The sequence below is a fragment of the Pongo pygmaeus genome, chromosome 6 (genome assembly GCF_028885625.2).
Source record: "Pongo pygmaeus isolate AG05252 chromosome 6, NHGRI_mPonPyg2-v2.0_pri, whole genome shotgun sequence".
NCBI classification, from domain to species: Eukaryota; Metazoa; Chordata; class Mammalia; order Primates; family Hominidae; genus Pongo; species Pongo pygmaeus.
In genome coordinates, this window is record NC_072379.2 from 12,983,748 (window position 1) to 12,998,954 (window position 15,207).

Below are 15,207 nucleotides of genomic sequence, written 5' to 3' on the forward strand. Positions count from 1 at the left end.
TCTTCTTCCGATTTCCGTCCCTTAATACTTTGTAAATCTTGTCGTTTTATGAACCATATCACCTGAACCTCTTTTAAGTTTTCTTTTTTTCTTTTTTTTTTTTGAGACAGAGTCTCGCTCTGTCACCCAGGCTGGAGTGCAGTGGCGCGATCTCAGCTCACTACAAGCTCCGCCCCCGGGGTTCACGCCACTGTCCTGCCTCAGCCTCTTAAGTAGCTGGGCTGCTTCCCCCACAAGACTCAAAAACAAAAGAAAACTGGCTGACTCACCGGCGTTGTTTTCGGTGGTCCTTTTGCTTTCTTCTTCACATTGCGATTGAAGCTATCTTCAAAGTCACTGCCTTCATCAGCTAACAAAGAGTCAGTATTCCTGTGAGAAAGTACCGTTCTCTTTACATATAACCACCCTATTCCCTCCCTATTCTCTCATCGCACCCCATCTCCATGAGAAAAACATATTCAGATTTTAAGAAAAAATGAGTTTAGTTTTAGTAGGAAGTTGGGACAAAGTCTTTTTTTTTTTGAGACAGAGTTTCGCTCTCATCACCCAGGCTGGAGAGCAATGGTGTGATCTCGGCTCACTACAACCTCTGCCTCCCAGGTTCAAGTGATTCTCCTGCCTCAGTCTCCTGAGTAGCTGGGATTACAGGTGTTCCACTGTGTTGGCCAGGCTGGTCTCAAACTCCTGACCTCAGGTGATCCACCCGCCTCAGCCTCCCAAAGTGCTGGGATTACAGGCGTGAGCCACCACAAGCGGCTGGGACAAGGTCTTAAAGGAAAACTTTCACATGAAAGCAATGGAGACGAAGAATGAGGAAATGAGGCAGGGGAAGGACAACCCTTCCCAGTATTCTCTCTGAAGAAGAGAATCAAATGCTACTCACTTAGCGGGTAGAGAGATCACTGCTCTTTGTAGAGAAAAATAATCATGGCTCAGGAAGTCATCCATCACTCATCCATAAACGGGAGAGAAATATGGACCTAGAGTTAAATTTCACCCCCGTGAAACATCAACCACATGTCTTATCAATTCAAGTTTATAACATTGATATAATCAGGTCCCCCACAGCAGCACTGACAGAAACAGAAATGATTCAGAGAAAGCCAATTAAAACAGCCAGGGGACAAAGCAGATCTGTATGACATTAGCTTTTTTCCTTCTGGAAAGATAAAAAACCAAGATATATTATTATAACCTACACACAATAAACTCATATGTGGTAATAAATAAGGATACACAGACCTGTTTACAAAATCCCCAAGTAGGAAAACTAGGGGATACCAGCTAAAAAGTATATACAATTTACCAGGCAACAAATAAAGAACTCTTTACTCCCCCGTCTGCCACCTCCCAGCCCCCACCAGGGGTTGTACATGCTGAACACAGAAATGTGTTTAAGAGAGGTTTAGACACGATGGATGATGGATTCAAAACAGGATGTGCTTGAACCCGGAAGGCGGAGGTTGCAGTGAGCCAAGATCACGCCACTGCACTCCAGCCTGGGCGACAGGGTGAGACTCCATCTCAAAAAAACAAACAAACAACCAAAAAACAGGATGTACTACTATTTTGATGTCTACAACATCTAGGACCGCCAAAAAAAAAACACCTGGAGCTGGAGGGAGGGTGTCACTGTGCTGAACGAGTACAGCACTTCTGGTGTTTTCACACAGTCCCACGCATATTATCATCAATGTGGGAAAACGAGAGGGGGAAGGCTGCCAGGGACACAGGAAGTGGCCGTACAATGCAACATCTACTTACCCCTCTGAGGTATGGTTTGAGTCCCTGTCATCGAAGGGTAGACCGGCAGAGGAACTAGAAGATGCAGACAAGGCCCTCTTGGTATCTCCCGCAGCTCTCTGCAGTGGGGAAGACATGCTTGGAGAGGAGGAGCTATGGGGCCAGGAAGACGAGGACTGCAGGGTAGGTATGGTGATCGAGCTGGGGAAAGAAAGAGAAGAAAGGGCTCCTACCACAGCACTTCTCCATCCCCAGCCCTGACCAGTCCCTTTCTTTCCAAGGGGATGGTTCCAGAACTCTGGGATCAGGTGAGGGGGACCAAAAACTAAGACAAAGGCTGGGCACCGTGGCTCATGCCTATAATCCCAGCATTTTGGGAGGCCAGGGCAGGAGGATGGCTTGAGCCCAGGAGTTCAAGACCAGCCTGGGCTATACAGCAAGACCCCATTTCTACAAAAAAAAATAATAATTAGCCAGGTGTGGTAGTGCAGGCCTGTATTCAGCTATTCAGGAGGCTGAGGTGGAAGGACTGCTTGAGTCCAGGAGTTCAAGGCTGCAGTGAGCTATGATCGCACCACTGTACTCCAGCCTGGGTGACAGAGTGAGACTCTGTCTCAAAAAAATAAAAATTAAAAAAAAAATAAAAGAAGACATTATGGGATGCAAGTCTGCAAAGCCTTAACTACAAACTAAAGAAACCGAAAGGAAAAAGACGACTTTAAAATATAGGAGTAGAACCATCTCATTTTCCCCATAGTCCAATAGGTCCCTGCAATTGAGCCCCAAATGCTTAAAACAAGGCCGGGCGCGGTGGCTCACGCCTGTAATCCCAGCACTTTGGGAGGCCCAGGGAGGTGAATCACTTGAGGTCAGGAGTTTGAGACCAGCCTGGCCAACATGGTGAAACCCCATCTCTACTAAAAGTACAAAAATTATCCACGTGTGGTGTGAGTGCCTATAATCCCAGCTACTCGGGAGGCTGAGCCAGGAGAATCGCTTGAACTTGGGAGGCGGAGGTTGCAGTGAGCAGAGATCGTGCCACTGCACTCCAGCCTGGGCGACAAGAGCGAGACTCCATCTCAAAAAAATAAAATCAGATATTGTCACTGTCTCCCCCTTGCTAACCTCCTAGGTGCTTAGGATAAAACGTCAAACATTTAACATGGCTTCACAGACATCTTGTATCATTTGGCCCCCAGGTACATTACCTCACCCAATTTCCTCCTTTGCTCTGTACTCTAGCTACACTGTCCTAGGAGTTCCCAAAACACCACGCTGGCTCCAAACACAGGATCTTCACATGTGCTGTTCCCTCTATCCGAATCACTCTTCCCTCTTCTCTTGTTTGCTTAACTCCTGTTTACCCCCAGGCTTAATCAGCACTTTCTCACCTCTCCTAGTCTGTTGCTCTTATTTGAAATCAAATAGCAGAGAAATGTGAAGTCCACTGACTTCCGGGTGGAACAGGGTTCAGTATACCAATTAAATTATTGGGTGCTGGCTGGGCACGGTGGCTCACACCTGTAATCCCAACACTTTGGAAGGGCAAGGCGGGTGGACCACTTGAGGTCAGGAGTTCGAGAGGACAACACGATGAAGCTCCATCTCTATTGAAACACAAAAATTAGCTGGGCTTGGTGGTGGGCACCTGTAATCCCAGCTACTTAGGAGGCTGAGGCAGGAGAATCACTTGGACCCAGGAGGGGGAGGGTGCAGTGAGCCGAGATCGCACCACTGTACTCTAGCCTGAACGACAGGGTGACTCCATCTCAAAAAAAAAAAAAAAAAAAAAAAAAAACTAGGTGCTGACTGAAAATAAATTTGAAAGCAAGGTGTGTGACAGGGAAGGCTACAACCTGTGTAATATTCTGTTACTTAATGATTAGTCCTGAGTCATATTTCCAACCTCTCTTAACCAGCCTGTATTTGTACACTGTTTGTGTACAAGCTTGCTATTTTCCACAAATGGCAGCAGGTTGTCCGCTCCAATAGGGCCAAAAATGCACCTACTGGATTCAAAGCTCAGTAAGGGCCAGGCGCAGTGGGTCACGCCTGTAATCTCAGCACTTTGGGAGGCCAAGGCAGGCAGATGACTTGAGGTCAGGAGTTCGAGACCAGCCTGGCCAACATGGTGAAACCCCGTCTCTACTAAATACAAAAAATTGGCTGGCCGTGGTGGTGGGCACCTGTAATCCCAGCTACTGGGGAGGCTGAGGCAGGAGAATTGCTTGAACCCGGGAGAAGGCGGCTGCAGTGAGCCGAGATCATGACACTGCACTCCAGCCTGGTCGACAGAGCGAGACTCCGTCTCAAAAACAAAAACAACTCAGTCAGGAATAAAGAATGTCTGAAGTACTGTATGTGTAATGTGGCTTGTGATTTTTAAGCCTGAGTGCAACTTGAGCTAGTCCTTCATGATCTGAGTAATACCAAAATGTTCAAGATCTGTTTTATGTCATTGGTGCCTTCTAATGTTGGCCTGTTGTTTTCCTTGCTGAGATTAGATTATGATGTGGTGTATTGTTTTTGTCAATTTGTTTTAATTTATATGTATTTATAAGCAGCTTATTCTTCATGTTGCTCTCATTTACCCTGGAGATGCCTGATTGCCTTTTTTTTTTTTTTTTTGAGACAGGGTTTCACTCTGTTGCCCATGCTGGAGTGCAGTGGCACAATCACAGCTCAATGCAGCCCTGACCTTCGGGGCTCAAGTGATGCTCCCACCTCAGCCTCCTGAATAGCTGGGACTACAGGCACATGCTACAACACCTGGCTAAGTTTTGTACTTTTTGTAAAAATGGGGTTTCACCATGTTGCCCAGATTGGTTTTGAACTCCTAGGTTCAAGTGGTCCTCCTGCCTTGGTCTCCCAAAGTGCTGGGATTACAGACGGGAGCCACCACGCCTGGCCAAGATGTTTTATTGCTAATTATTCATCTGTCCACATTGTTATCATCTCCCAGAGAAATTGCTAGAAGAGTGAGATTACGTGTCCTCTAAGTTATAAGTTCACAAATAAAAGCCCAAAGGAAGTTAGGCAGCACACTTAAAAACGAATTAAAAAGACCCTGCAAAACTTGGTCTTAAATGAAAGGTGACATCCTCCAACCTGGGTTGTCTTTCTGGTTTCATGGGACTGTGCAGTTGGAGGGTGACTGGGCCCTGTTTCCACGGCACTCTCTAGGTGCAGGGACCATTGAACCATGTCTGCTATTTCTGTCTTAGCTCTGGACTGAAATAACAGTGGTGTTACTGGGTTTCAAAAGAAAGTCCATCCCTCTGGATCCAGGCAGCAAGCCATTAAAGAAAACAGAAGGATAACAAGCAGTGGGAAAATAGACCAGAAAAGTTACCGATTCACCCATCTTGTGTCAGAATCGACAAGCCTGTTTCTCCTGCTGGAAACCCAGGATGTACGTCTGCAATGAGAAAAGAGTGAAAGACTTGAGCAGGTACATTACAAAAGAGCAATCACAGCGGCCAGTGAATACGAAAAGGTCCTCAACTTAGAGAAGTCTGGAGAAATCCAAACTAACACTACCCTAGGATACCAGGCTACACCCACCAGCTTTAGGCAGGATGCAAACATCAGGAATTCTACCTCGCTGGGGAGTGGGAAGAGAGTGCACCAACCAGTCTAACAACCTTGGAAAACAATTTACTAGAGTGGAAAGCCAGGCGAGCCACTGAGCCAGCAGTCCCATTCGTTAGTACATACCCCATGCCTGCTCCTCTGTATAAGAGTATTCACTGCAGAGACCGGGCACGGTGGCTCACGCCTGTAATCCCAGCACTTTGGGAGGCCGAGGTGGGCGGATCACGAGGTTAGGGGATCGAGACCATCCTGACTGACACAGTGAAACCCCATCTCTACTACAAATACAAAAAGTTAGCCGGGCATGGTGGCGGGTACCTGCAGTCCCAGCTACTCAGGAGGCTGAGGCAGGAGAATGGCGTGAACCCAGGAAGTGGAGGTTGCAGTGAGCCGAGATCGCGCCACTGTACTCCAAACTGGGCAACAGAGCAAGACTCCGTCTCCAAAAAAAAAAAAAAAGAATATTCACTGCAGAATTGTTCATAGCAGGTTAAAATGGAAAACAATCCAGTGTCCCTGAGCAAGTAGGATGGATAAATATATGCGGGAGAGTTATGCAATGGAACAGCATACTACAGAGAAAATGAATACCTCTGTTGTTACTCACAATAAAATGACTTCTAAAATAATGTCTACAAAAAAGAAGCCAGGGCTGGGCACCAGTGGCTCATATTTGTAATCCCAGCACTTTGGGAGGTCCAGGCCGGCAGATCGCTTGAGGTCAGGAGTTTGAGACCAGCCTGGCCAACATGGTGAAACCCCGTCTCTACTAAAAATAAAAACATTAAGCCGGGTGCAGTGGACGGCACCTGTAATCTCAGCTACTCAGGAGGCTGAGGCGGGAGAACTGCTTGAACCCGGGAGGCAGAGGTTGCAGGGAGCCGAGGTCACGCCACTGCACTCCAGCCTGGATGACAGAGTGAGACTATGTCTGAAAAAAACAAAAAAAAAACAAACAAAAACCCACACTGTATTGTTTAGGGATACTGTGTTAACAAAATAATAGACACAAACAGGACATAATTATCATAAAAATCAGGACCTGGGGGGGGTTGGGGGGGAAGGTTTAAGTGGAAAGAATGGAGCAGTGACATTGTGTGTCAACCTGGGAGGTGGTAACCCTAGGGTTCACTTCGTAATTCCTCAAAATGAGCATTTATGTGCTATTCACTTTTCAGAGGGTACAATCTCTGAAGTAACATGTTTAAGCAGCCATATGCAAAAAAATATATATATATGGATAGATTTTTATTTTAATTAAAATATTTAAAAAATAGAGACAAGGCGACCGGACGCATTGGCTCAGGCCTGTAATCCCAGCACTTTGGGAGGCCGAGGCGGGCGGCTCACAAGGTCAGGAGAGCGAGCCCAACATGGCTAACACGGTGAAACCCTGTCTCTACTAAAAATACAAAAAAAAAAATTAGCAGGGCGTGGTGGCGGGCACCTGTAGTCCCAGCTACTCAGGAGGCTGAGGCAGGAGAATGGCATGAACCCGGGAGGCGGAGCTTGCAGTGAGCCGAGATCAGGCCACTGCATTCCAGCCTGGGCAACAGAGCTAGACTCCAACTCAAAAAAAAAAAAAAAAAAAAAAATAGAGACAAGGGTCTTACTATGTTGCTCAGGCTGGTCTCAAACTCTCAGGGCTCAAGCAATTCAAGCAATCCTCCCGCCTCGGTCTCCCAAAGCGCTAAGATTCCAGACGTGAACCACCGCGCCCGACCAGGAAAGATGTGTGTATATATATATAACATATGATATTATATAATATATATCATGTAACATATAATATTATATAATATATATCATGTAACATATTATATAATATATATCATGTAACATCTGATATTATATATCATGTAACATATAATATATATCATGTAACATATATAATATATATGATATAATATATGATATGTAATATATCATATATGATATGTAATATAATATCATATATGATATGTAATATAAATCATATATATGATATGTAATATAAATCATATATATGATTAGTAATATAAATCATATATATGATATATAATATAAATCATATATATGATATATAATATAGTATCATATATATGATATATAATATAGTATCATATATGATATATAATATAGTATCATATATGATATATAATATAGTATCATATATGATATATAATATAGTATCATATATATGATATATAATATAGTATCATATATATGATATATAATATAGTATCATATATATGATATATAATATAGTATCATATATATGATATATAATATAGTATCATATATATGATATATAATATAGTATCATATATGATATATAATATAGTATCATATATGATATATAATATAGTATCATATATGATATATAATATAGTATCATATATATGATATATAATATAGTATCATATATATGATATATAATATAGTATCATATATATGATATATAATATAGTATCATATATATGATATATAATATAGTATCATATATATGATATATAATATAGTATCATATATATGATATATAATATAGTATCATATATATGATATATAATACAGTATCATATATATGATATATAATACAGTATCATATATATGATATATAATATAGTATCATATATATGATATATATATTTTGTATATTACATATATAAAAAATATTTTTGGTTTTTTGAGACACAGTTTCACTCTTGTTTCCCAGGCTCCAGTGCAATGGCTCGATCTCAGCTCACTGCAAACTCCGCCTCCAGGGTTCAAACGATTCTCCTGCCTCAGCCTCCCGAGTGGCTGTGATTACAAGTGCCCGTCACACGCCCGGCTAATTTTTGTATTTTTAATAGAGACGAGGTTTCAACATGTTAGCCAGGCTGGTCTCCAACTCCTGACCTCAGGTGACCCGCCTGCTTGTGCCTCCCAAAGTGCTGGGATTACAGGTGTGAGCCATGGCGCCAGCCTGAGTAAATCTTTTAAAACATAAAGGTTTGGGTGAGTCCCTGGCCGGCGGGCACAGATGCCTGGGTGGGACCGCGAACTGGGTGGGACACACTCGTTCCGGCCGGGGGGACTCGGGCCAGCAGCGGGCCGCAGCGCGTGCGCACTGTGCGGGTGGGCCCCGCGCTCCTACCTGCACGTGGACAACGCAGGGCGCTGGGCCGCCGCTCATGCCTTGCACGTTGGGGAGCCGGTACATGCAGGTGGGAAGTTCCACATGGAGAAGTGCGACGCGCCCGTGATAAGGCTTTACCTGGTACATCGGCATGGCGGAACCAAAGCAAGAGGGGGTAGCGCGTGCCAGACACCAATGCTCGGAAACCTTCGAAGGCCACGACTGAGGGCGGCCATCTCCCTTCTAACCCTGCTGCGGTGGTTCGGCGAAAACGCGGTCCGGTGTGCTCTGATTGGCCCATGCTCTTTGACGTCACGGACTCGACCTTCGACAGAGCCAATAGGCGAAAAGGAGAGAAGGGAAGTTTTTTTTTCACCCCGCCCGGAAAGGGTGGAGCACAACGTCTAAAGCAGCCAATGAGAGCCCAGGAGGCGGGGCGCCTGTGGGAGTCTGGGAAGGGGAAGTTTCCCAGGCCCGGAGGCGGATCGGGTGTTGAGACCGTGGAGCCAGCTGACAGCTCGAGGTGAGCTGGACTCGCGGTGTCCCCTCTCGCGCGCCCTCCTTGAGAACCACGGTGTTCCAACCTCCCTGGAAATGGGGGGAACATGGCCTAGGGGCGTGGCGAGGCCGCCGCGTGGAGGTCCCGGAGCGGCGTCCTCAGCGCCCCAGCGATCCAGTGCCCCTTGGGTGCGCCTTGAGGCCGAGGCAAGCTCCTTCGGGGTCCTGGGCTGCGGGCAAAGGATTCGGCCCTGTAAGGAGTTGGGTTCGGCCTGTCCCAGACAGGTCCTGCCCACATCCCATCACAGGGCAGTGGACTTGAAGCCGGAGCGTGAAATCCCCATAGACTGAATGCGTTTCCTTTCTACTTGTTCTCTCTCCCATTTTATTTTTATTTTTATATTATTTAATTTTTTATTTTTTATTTTTGTAGAGACGGGGATTTCGCTATGTTGCCCAGGCTGATCTCGAACTCCTGAGCTCAAGCAATCCGCCCGCCTCGGCCCCCCAAGGTGCTGGAATTACAGGCGTGATGCACTGTGCCTGGCCTTTTTAAAAAATGGAGGTTATTTTGGGGAAGGTAGAGCGTCCAGACACATCCTAATTTGCATAGCTGCGCAGTTTTACAAAATGCAATGCATTTCTACCTGTTGTGATTTCTGGCTGGTAAGCTACACCGAATCTTGGCTAGCACAGTTGCATTCCGTGTGAGATTTGTAAACGCAGATTTGCTCTCTGCATTTAAATATATTAGATATATTTAAGTAACTACATTTAAATGTATTGAGACATTTAAACATATTTTCGTTCTGTATCTAAATGCGCTCCCTTCTGAAAATAAATATCTGAAGTGGGCCGGGTGCGATGGCTCACACCTATAATCCCAGCACTTTGGGAGGCCAAGGCGGGTGGATCATGAGGTCAGGAGTTCATGCCTAGCCTGGCCAACAGGGTGAAATCCTGTTTCTACTAAAAATACAAAAATTAACTGGGCATGGTGGCGGGCGCCTGTAATCCCAGCTACTTGGGAGGCTGAGGCAGGAGAATCGCTGGAACCCAGGAGGCGGAGGCTGCAGTGAGCTGAGATCGTGCCACTGCAGTCCGGCCTGGGTGACACAGCAAGACTCCGTCTCAAAAAAAAAAAAAAAAAAAAAAATCAGAAGTGGACTGTAGCCTATAGTGTGTTGCCAAATAAACTTATTTTTAGAGATACCTCTTTCAATTTTCTGTGAGGTCATCTGCGGTTTCACATGGTAGACAGACTTCAGTGAGATTCTTAGCAAGGTAGAATGAAGAGTAAAGAGGTTTGTTTATTTCACAAGGGTTTATTGAAGGCCTACGATGTGTTAAATGCTGTAGGAAATACCCAATGATTTCTCTTTCATGGAGGTTTCCTGCCTTCTCTTAACAAGTTATCAATTAAACTGTTTACTGGAAATTGCTAAGTTAATGAACACACGGGATACATTCTTTGGATGAGCAGACATTGCTTGGGCAGAGGAGGAAGAGGAGAGCGGTTTAGACAGAGACCTGCTTATACAGTGTAGTGTCTAAAAGAGCTTGTGATGTTCAGGAAACAATTGTTCACTGTGCTGCAATATAGGGGACGGCCGGTTGCGGTGGCTCACACCTGTAATCCTAGCGCTTTGGGAGGCCAAGGTGGGCAGATCACCTGAGGTCAGGAGTTCAAGACAAGCCTGCCCAACATGGTGAAACCCCATCTCTACTAAAAACACAAAAATTAGCCGGGTGTGATGGTGGGTGCCTGTAATCCCAGCTACTTGGGAGGCTGAGACAGGAGAATCGCTTGAACCTGGGAGGCGGAGGCTGCAGTGAGGTGAGATCATGCCATTGCACGCTAGCCTGGGTGACAGGGTGAGTACTCTCAAATAATAATAATCATAATAAATAATAATGATGATGCTGTAGGGGACTTGATGAAGGGAAAGGATTAGAGAGATTCTGAAAAGAAGGTAGTTTTGGGCCCAGTGATGACTAGATTTTAAATTTCATATAGTAGGAAGTGGGGCACTAGTAAACTTTTAAGCAGAAAAATTATTTGACCAGATTTGTGATTTCAAAAATAGCTCTGGTGATAGAGTGGAGGATGGCTTGGAGCAGGGAATAAGGGGAGATAAAACCGTTATAAAACTCTTAAAGCTAGTACAGCAAGAACTTTGAGGGTCTTTGCTAAGACAGCAGCTGGCAGCTTCAATTTGGAGTAGGGTATCAAAGGCAACTGTGTATAAGGAATAGTTATGTAACTGGTACCCAATTTCTGAGATGATTTTGACTTAAACATTGTGTATTTTCCAGTATACTGTTGGTTTTTCTAATTATGTGGGAAATTATGTTGCTTTCACTTTTTTTTTTTTTTTTTTGCTCGTTGCCCAGGCTGGGGTGCAATGCTGCAATCTGAGCTCACTGCAACCTCCGCCTTCCGGGTTTAAGTGATGCTCCTGCCTCAGCCTCCCGAGTAGCTGGGTTTATAGGTGCCCACCATGATGCCTGCCTAATTTTTTGTATTTTTAGTAGAGACAGGGTTTGACCATGCTGGCCAGGATGGTCTCCAACTCCTGACCTCAAGTGATCCGCCTGCCTCTGCCTCCCAAAGTGCTGGGATTACAGGCATGAGCCACCCCACCAGGCCATGCTTTCAGTTTTCAAGAAAGAAGACACCATTGTTGCCAAAGATTTTGGTAATTTGAGAGACAAAATGTGTGTTTTCTCCATGTGGATCCTAGTATAATTAGATAGTAAGGATCTGTTGAATTTGAAGTATCTATCCAGAAGTATTTTGGGTACATGTTTAAGGATTGTAAAACAGTGTTTCTATTTCTGGATATAATAAATGTATTTGTTAATATAATAAATGAATAGATTAGACCCATAAACTATTTACAGTGTTGAGTCATTTCCCACAGTTAAAATCAGGATGAAAATATATAGCTGAATACTTGCTTTGTTTCTTGTAACATTTCTTTAGTACAGAACCTGCTAAGGCCATCAAACCTATTGATCGGAAGTCAGTCCATCGGATTTGCTCTGGGCCGGTGGTACTGAGTCTAAGCACTGCGGTGAAGGAGTTAGTAGAAAACAGTCTGGATGCTGGTGCCACTAATATTGGTAAGTCTGGGAGAGTTTTAAGCCACAAGAAATGATCAGTGTATGTTGTTGTAGTCAAGAAACATTTGTTATTGAAATAAGACTATCAAGTGTTGATGTAGTAATAAATGATTATTTTTAAGTTAAAGTTAGCACCTATTATGTGCCTAGTACTTAGCTAGGTAGTAATAATAGTAACAGCTTTTATTGTGTTCTTATGGTGTGCGAGGCAGGTGTTATGCTAAGAATTGCACAGAAATATCTCATTTAATTTGCAGAATAGCTGGGCGTGGTGTTTCACGCCTGTAATCCTAGCCCTTTGAGAGGCCGAGGTGGGGGGATTGCTTGAGGCCAAGAGTTCAAGACCAACCTGGCCAACATGGTAAGACCTCGTCTCTATTAAAAAAATAAAGTAGGCCGGGTGTGGTGGCTCACACCTGTAATCCCAGCACTTTGGGAGGCCAAGGCAGGTGGACACCTAAGGTCAGCAGTTTGAGACCAGCCTGTCCAAAATGGTGAAACTCTGTCTCTACTAAAAATATAAAAATTAGCCGGACCTGGTGGCAGAAGCCTGTAATCCCAGCTACTTGGGAGGCTGAGGCATGAGAATTGCTTGAACCCGGGAGGCGGAGGTTGCCGTGAGCCGAGATGGTGCCACTGCACACCAGCCTGGGGACAGAGCAAGACTCCGTCTCAATAAAATAAAATAAAATAGGCCTGGAGTAGTGGCTCACATCTATAATCCCAGCACTTTGGGAGGCAGAGCGGGGCTGATCATTTGAGGTCAGGAGTTCAAGACCAGCCTAACCAACATGGTAAAACCCTGTCTCTACTAAAAATACAAAAATTAGCCAGATGTGGTGGTGCAGGAGGCTGAGGGAGGAGAATTTCTTGAACCTGGGATGTGGAGGTTGTAGTGAGCCAAGCTCAGATGGTGCCACTGCACTCCAGCCTGGGTGACTAGAGCAAAACTCCATCTCAAAAAAAAAAAAAGAAAAGAAAAAGAAAATAACAAAATAAAATAAGAAAACCTAAAAAATTATGAATCAGCCAAGTAACTTTATGAGATAGAACTTATTATCTCCATTTTATAGATGAGGAAATTAAGGAACAGGAAATTTCCTTTTTTTGAGATTATAAAGCTAATAAAATAGGATCCAGGAAGTCTGATTCCAGAACCAGTTGTCTTTTTTTTTTTTTTTTTTTTTTGAGATGGAGTTTCGCTCTTGTTGCCCAGGCTATAGTGCAATGGCACGATCTCGGCTCACCGCAACCTCCGCCTCCCGGGTTCAAGCAATTCTGCCTCAGCCTTACCAGTAGCTGGGATTACAGACATGCACCACCACACCTGGCTAATTTTGTATTTTTGGTGGAGACAGGGTTTCTCCACGTTGGTCAGGCTGGTCTGGAACTCCTGACCTCAGGTGATCCGCTCACTTTGGCCTCCCAAAGTGCTGGGATTACAGGCATGAACCACCGCGCCTGGCCCCCTTTCTCCTTACTGGGTGTGTTAAAATTATTTCTTTCAAAAGAAAAGTCTGGTCAAAGTGCAACGGTGTTAACCACTAATTGATCACAACCAGTTACAGATTTTTTTGTTCCTTCTCCACTCCAACTGCTTCACTTGACTAGCCTAGGGACAAAAAAAAAAGAGGAAAGGAAGAAAAAGCTAAACTATTTAATCTGGGCTAGTAAATGGCCAGAAAGGACTTTATAAAAATGAAATATACAAAATGACACTAGTACGTTTAACTAAAGGTATAGTTATGACTCTTCAATTTGCATATGTTATAAATAATATCAATATAAAAACTTATAGCATGGGTCCATTTTTTTTGTTTGTTTGTTTTTTGTTTTTTGTTTTTTTTTGAGATGGAATCTCACTGTCTCCCAGGCTGGAGTGCAGTGGCAGGATCTCGGCTCACTGCAAGCTCCGCCCCCCGGGTTCACGCCATTCTAGCATGGGTCCATTTTTAATAAATAATGTAAATATTTAAACTTTCTGGATCAAAAGTTAAGGACTATGGAGTGGATCTCATTGAAGTTTCAGACAATGGATTTGGGGTAGAAGAAGAAAACTTTGAAGGCTTAAGTAAGTTGACTTTTTCTAATCCTATTATAAAATAATTGGGCCACATGTCTCAGAATTTTGAGTAACACTGTCTTGGGAAACGCAAAAACAGTTTTTTAAGCCAGTTACTAGATATCATGTATATCCGTTGTTATAGCACTTGAGGTATCTTAGTCTTTACTTTACAGTCTCTTTCAGCTCTGAAACATCACACATCTAAGATTCAAGAGTTTGCTGACCTAACTGAGGTTGAAACTTTCGGCTTTCAGGGGGAGGCTCTGAGCTCGCTGTGTGCACTGAGGTGATACAATATTTTTATCCATTCATTTGACCCCTTAGAAAAACCTCTCTGAAAATTAATTGGAATCGTTATTATTTACAATTTTCTATCTCAGTATCTCAACTTCTAGCTTCTGAATTCTGTTTTGTCTCACTGCCAATCTAAGTCCTAGTACTTCTGAAATGTGAGAAATAAATGAATGAAATGAAGCAAATAGTATTGTTAAAAAAAATGGTTACCCTTATTAAAACAGTAACTTCTCAATTTTAACATAACATATAGATAATAAATGATAGTTACCATTGGTTTTCATCATCAAATTTTAGGGAAACATTTCACCAAAGCACTATTTAATTATGGCACAGATACTAAATTTTTATAATTATATGTAAACATATATATACATATATATGTGTATATGTATATGTATTTTTAGACAGAGTCTCACTCTGTCATCCAGGCTGGAGTGCAGTGGCACAGTCTCAGCTCACTGCAATCTCTGCCTCCCAGGTTCAAGTGATTCTCGTGCCTCAGCCTCCTGAAGAGCTGGGACTAAGCGTGCACCACCACTCCTGGCTGATTTTTGTATTTTTAGTAGAGATGGGGTTTTGCCATGTTGCCCAGGCTGGTCTGGAACTCCAGGCCTCAAGTGATCTGCCCTCCTCGGCCTCCCAAAGTGCTGGAATTACAGGCATGAGCCACCACACCCTGCCCTACATATACATTTTAATTATATCTTTTGGATTCTTTAAATATTTAAAAAATATTTTTTTAAATTCTTTAAAAAATTCTTTAAAAAAATTTTATTTGAAGAGT

The 15,207-nt window shown here is 43.6% G+C and overlaps 1 protein-coding gene and 1 pseudogene across 27 annotated transcripts in view; one reads left to right on the forward strand and one right to left on the reverse strand.

Moving 5' to 3' along the window:
- LOC129041208 (putative speedy protein E7) overlaps nucleotides 1-8,703 on the reverse strand; it is a 34,883-nt gene extending 26,180 nt beyond the window's left edge. For 9 of the 27 annotated variants that reach the window (XM_063668230.1, XM_054496592.2, XM_063668229.1 and 6 more), the window contains exons 1-4: nucleotides 8,456-8,592; nucleotides 5,096-5,161; nucleotides 1,765-1,944; nucleotides 270-369 (exon numbers count right to left, since the gene is read on the reverse strand). The gene's annotated coding sequence lies outside the window, so the exon portion shown is untranslated. Of the gene's footprint in view, nucleotides 1-269; nucleotides 370-883; nucleotides 981-1,764; nucleotides 1,945-5,083; nucleotides 5,162-8,455 lie in introns of all 27 variants that reach the window. The other 18 variants (XM_063668216.1, XM_063668233.1, XM_063668228.1 and 15 more) reach the window with 12 other exon arrangements.
- Nucleotides 1-15,207, forward strand: part of LOC129041207 (putative postmeiotic segregation increased 2-like protein 1) — a 47,357-nt pseudogene that overhangs the window by 31,502 nt on the left and 648 nt on the right.